Source organism: Sciurus carolinensis, unplaced genomic scaffold (genome assembly GCF_902686445.1).
Source record: "Sciurus carolinensis unplaced genomic scaffold, mSciCar1.2, whole genome shotgun sequence".
Lineage (NCBI taxonomy): Eukaryota > Metazoa > Chordata > Mammalia > Rodentia > Sciuridae > Sciurus > Sciurus carolinensis.
In genome coordinates this window covers 1,569,005-1,574,760 of record NW_025920145.1, presented here as the reverse complement: position 1 = coordinate 1,574,760, position 5,756 = coordinate 1,569,005, and the positions used below count along the sequence as shown (strand labels likewise).

The window sequence follows — 5,756 nt, the reverse complement described above, 5'->3', positions numbered from 1 at the left end:
AGGCTGACCTAACAGTCACCTGGGTCTTGGATCTACATCTATCATATTTCTCAAATGCAAGCTGGGTGAGAAGTGACTTCTCATGATGTCATATTTCATACCCACAGAGAGATGGAAGGCTCCTGTACATCACTCACTTGAACTCATTCTTCTGGCAGAACTAGACGTTAGGTCTCATTGGCTTGATCTTAAAGGACAAATATTTATATCCTTGACCTTACAGAGAACTCAGAGTTTCACAGTCCTCAACAATGATGAAAGAAATTCTCAAGGATTTAAAATATTGCATATATCTGAAAGCATGACAACTGAATTAAAATAGAATTATATATTAATCAAGTATCTACATGGGGAATAAATTTCCCAAATGAACACAGAGTAAAAATTGACACAGCAAATGTTTTAACTACATAAATATTTAGATCTTTTCTGGTCTAAAATCAAAAAAGTCAAAATAAAAGAAAAATTTGGGTAAAGCAGTTGCAACAAATATTACACTTAGAAGAATGTTGTTATTCTCTAAAGATAGCATGCCAATTTTGAGAAAATCCTAATATATAAAATGGCAAATGTCATGAACAATTAAAGCCTAAAATAAATGATTAAAACAAAAAATATACTATGAAAACATGCTCAAATTTCTTAGATGCAAAAAATTATATCAATGAACAATTAGATGATCTTTCTAAGTGCTGGGCAAGCAAAGAGCCCTGAGTGTGCTCTGTGGTTAGTTGGCATCACTGGTCAACAGCTTGTCTAGCATGTTGGTGATGGGCTTCTAAAGCCCATTAACCCACCTTCCATGGCCTACCAGAGAAGCAACTGCATGATACAGTGTTTCGTAAGCAAACTTAAAAGCAATATGCTTGTCAACCAACCAAGCAGCACTTGCAAATGTATGTGACATCAATCATCACTCAGAGTATTCTGAGCAGATACTCCACATCTACACAGTTAAAGTATCTTAAACACCATTAATTAAATATCAAATTGAAAGCATGCTAAAGAGTGATGAGCAGTGGCACACACCTGTAATCCCACCAACGTGGGAGGCTGAGGCAGGAGAATCTCCATTTCAAAGCCAGCCTCAGCAACTTAGTAAGACCATAAGCAATTTAGCAAGACCCTGTCTCAAAATAAAAATTAAAAAGGCTCGGATGTGGTTCAGTGGTAAATCACCTCTGGGTTCAGTCCCTGGTACCAAACTATATAAATAAATAAAGCATAATAAAGTATTAAATCATGCATTTAACTCTGGTGTACTACCATGAGTGTTTGCACAGCATGTAGAGGGCCCTTCCTGAAATCCCCAGCATTGCCTAAGTAGATAAATGAAGAGTAGACATAATAATAATTTTTGTACATAGCCATCAAGTATTTCAAGTGGTTCCTTTCATTTTTCTAGTGTTTCATATTTTCCTCAGTGTTGTTATACTCCTTTGTGTTTGTTTAGACATATGACATAAGACTACACTGTCAGAGAGATAGGAAGATGCTCTTAAAATCTGAGGAATTATGGAGTCTCCCAATCTCCTTTCCCTTCATGAGGAAGACTGGGAAGTCTTCAGAGTCTCATGAGCAAGGACAACTCCAGGAATGTTCATGGTCCAGGCTGGGGACAGTAAACTGATAGGAAGACATCTGTGCCCATTTGTCCCTCCTGTGTTTTGACATTCCCCATGGCCTGATGGCAGTGACTGTGTCTAGTGTCCAATGACCACCAGTCATCCCCTCCATTTATAGTGCAATAATAAACACAGCCCTCCATGGAGTTTGTTGTCATTAAGTTGTTGGAGGGTCAGAGGTAGGAGGTAATTCTTTCTCCTCTCTCTCTCTCTCTCTCTCTCTCTCTCTCTTCCCTCTCCTCTCCATTATTTGGATTCACTATTTGGATTGCTGCTGAATGTTTGACTTTAATTTCACCAGGGGTTTAGCAGAGTGCTGAGGAAGAAGACAAGATTAGAATGGGACACACCTCAGGAAAACAGCTGGAGAGGAGCTCTGCTGGGAAGTGGGCAATGTCTCAGCAATGAAGCCATCAATTTCTCAGGAGTGTGGAAGTTGGACTGTGCACATGGAGCAGATATCCTTGGTAGGGACAGGCTGAGGTTCACTCTCCATGACTGACATCCATCCTTGGTGGCTTTGGCAAAATGCATAGAGAGTCATGTGTGCAGCCCTGGACTCCGTTTTGCATTTCTGCTACTGCCCTTTTCTCTTTCTTGTCCTACCCTCCTCTTTTCTCTTGTGCACCAATCAGAGAGAAGTTGAAACCCTGGAGATTCTGATCAAAGGCAGATATGTGGTTTGCAACCTCAGAGGTCAAATGGGCTTAAGGTGATCAAGTCCTAACCACCCTTCACACAGTAAAGAGGAGGTTTGAAGTGAAGAATGGAGAAAAGATATTCCACATAAAGTCTAACCTGAAGGAGTTGATTCAGACAAAATAAGCAAAAACAAATCCAGAAAAAGAATTTTACTAAAAATATAAATTATATACTGGCAGCTCTTGCAGCACTCTATCAAAGAAGTGATGGGGGCTGAAGAGCAGCTGGAAGCTGGTGGAAGATTGGACCAGAGACACTATCAGGACAGACAGCCAGGCTAAGAAAACCAGCTTCCAATACGGTGGACTGAGCATCAGGACACTGAGCTGGCAGATGGCAAAATAGCAAATTCCATCTCCACCAGCAGCATGGTTTCCAGAGGAGCACACATAGCTAGGTGACACACCTGTGTAGATAATGCTCTTTTCTGGCCCCCAAATATGGGACAACATTTGGAACACACAGGCCAAGGTTAAGAGAGATGCAAGAAGGAAAGATTGCTAAGAAAGAAGTACATGGGTGTGAGGAAGCTGTGCTTAGCCAGTGTCATACCGATAATTTTCTCAGACAGTGGTTCATATTTATGCTTATTTAAGTATATATTTAAAACATTCATTTTATATAAAAAACAAAAAATTTAACAAATCCAAATACTTTTCCGCAGAGTTCATTATAATCTTCATTTGCATATCTATTTCATGTTATCCTGAAAATCAAAGTATTAAAGATATAAACAGGTACTCAAATTGATGAACTGAAGTATGGTATCTCATAATACAATAGCAATGATAGCCATGTGTAAGATTTGGCAGAGTTATTAGTGCAGAGGTCAATAAACATCATGTCTGTTCATTTGTAAGAGGCAGGATTCAGAGAACTCTCATTACTTTGCCTTTCTTCATTACCACACCTGAGGTCAGATATCATTTTTATCATCTCCAAGGCAGAGCAGACAGGGAATTGGAGGATCAGGGCTGCAGTAGCCAGGGTTGGAAGTCAGTCATGACCTGGGATTGTTACATGATGCCCCCGCAAGTCTCTAAAATTTGGTCCTGTGTGAAGACTGTAGTCTGCTGAAGAGAACAGGAGAATCACCACAGAGACTCACAGAACATCTAGGCATGGCCTGGTACTATGGATTTAGGGGGTTGAAATGATAGGTGTGGATTTCCCCAAATTATGTTTCATTTACTTTCTAAATATTTCTAGTAAAATATAGGTCTGAGAGTTTTAAGAATGCCAGTTTAAACCAAGTAGTTAAACCAGGAATATTAAAATTTATTTCACACTTTAATAACAAAACTCAGGAAAAGGGCATGTGATTTCCCTTGTTTGCAGTGTCCCCCTATTTTTTCAAGCACTGGTAAGTGACTGTAAATATCCAGTTCTCTCTGACAAACTGTGCTCTTCATGAAGCTCAGACCTTGAAATGTGGCAACCTCATTACAAATTATCAGCTTGTTTCACCCACAGTCGTGAGCTTTTAGATTCTTTTTAAAAAATATTGTTTACTACAGGTCATCTGGACTCCTGGGATCTGCAGCCCCTGGAATTTCCTCTGGTTGAACAATCAGGTGGGTACACATATGTGTGACTGCTCACCACACATTCATTTCAGCCTGTTGCAGGAAATTAACTGAGTGCTTTCTTGGTGGCCCTGGTGGAACCTCATGGACATCAACACACAGATGACCAACTATACAGTGTGGGCAAATTTTTTTTCTGGTGGGACTCTTCAGTCAATCTCAACATCCATCTCCACTTTGTGTTTTCATCTTCCTGGTCTTCCTGATGACCTTGTCTGGAAATGCTATCCTGATCCTCCTGATACATTCCAATGCCCAGCTCCATACCCCCACGTACTTCTTCATCATCCAACTGTCGCTCATGAACATGATGTACATCTCCATCATGGTGCCCAAGATATTCCTGGACCAGGTTCCAAGTGTGAGTACCATGTTTGTCCCTGATTGTGGGATGCATGTGTTCGTCTATTTGACATTAGGTGTTTTGGAATTGTCTTTCTGGCAGTCATGGCCTATGACCAGTATGTGACCATCTGCCATGTGCTTCATTACCCTGTCCTCATGAACAGAAGGGTGGGTCTACTCCTGGCATCTGGGTGCTGGTTTCTGGGACCCATACAGGGTTTTATATTCACTCCCATAACCATGAACCACCCATTCTTCAGATCCAGGAAGATCAAGAACTTCTGTGAAGTCCCTGCTGTGATGAAGCTCTCCTACCTAGACACTTCATTGTATGAAGTTTTCATGTACTTGTGCTGTGTCCTCATGCTCTCATTCCTGTGACAGTCATTTCAAGCTCCAATTCCTCCTCACCATCCACAGGATGAACTCAGCAGAAGGTAGGAGAAGGCCCTGGCTACCTGCTGCTCACACATGATGGTGGCCACACTCTTCTATGGTGCTGCTGTCTACATCTACATGTTCCCCAGCTCCTACCACAACCCACAGAAGGACATGGTGGTGTCTCTCCTTTATGCCATACTCACTCCTGTGCTGATCCCATTAATCTACAGTTTTAGAAACAAAGATGTCACTGCTCCTCTTAGAAAGATGTTGAAAGTGGTAACTGTCTTTCAGGAACAGTAAAAGAGGGAATTTTTGTACTTGTTTCTCCTTCCCTCCAAATCAGATGATCGAAGTTTTCTGGTGCCCTCACTCCCTGGACTACCACTCCATGGTGTTTTATTCATATGCACTTTTCAGGGTGAGCTTCCTCTGTCCACTCCTTGTGCATTTGAAGTCCTTATGCAGCTCCTCTGGATCCAAGTTATATTTCTAATTTGATAAGGACTTTCTCCTTCTGTAGGAGAATATTCAAATTATTAGAAATCACAGTCAATATTGAGAGAAAGTGATAATGAGGTGTTCAATTTATGTAATGGAAAGAGAGAAAAAACAAAAGTGGAAAAGTGAAAAAGTGATATTAACCATTGGTGTGTCTACAGTAAGTGTACATGAGAATTATTTGTGCTAAACTTTTACCTGCTAATCCTCTGTAAATTTGAAATGCTGTATACATAAAGAGTTAAATAACAGGTGAAATTTTAAAGAATCAAGATTCATTCTGAACTTGTTTACCGGTCTCTCAATATTTTCCATTTTTGCCTCAAAAGAAAAAAGAAAACTGTATATATTTAAGGCCTGCAATGTAAGGTTATAGCATGTAACATGTTGAATGTGATTACTGGAGGCAGTTAACTATTCCATTCATTACCTCACATCTGCTTTTACTTGAAAGTCCTTGAGTAAATGTCACTCTTACTACTTCCACAGTAATGCTGTTCACATTCCTACACTTACCTCTGCTTTCTCCTTCATCTTCCCTCACCATGAATAACTTCCCCTGATAAAAGTGTTCTTGGTTGATGCAAGATTCAACTGAGGGTTGATTCTACACTTA

The 5,756-nt window shown here is 40.3% G+C and overlaps 1 pseudogene; it reads left to right on the top strand.

Moving 5' to 3' along the window:
* Nucleotides 1-3,997: 3,997 nt before the first annotated feature.
* LOC124974378 (olfactory receptor 2T4-like) lies at nt 3,998-4,942 on the top strand (annotated as a pseudogene).
* Nucleotides 4,943-5,756: the final 814 nt, after the last annotated feature.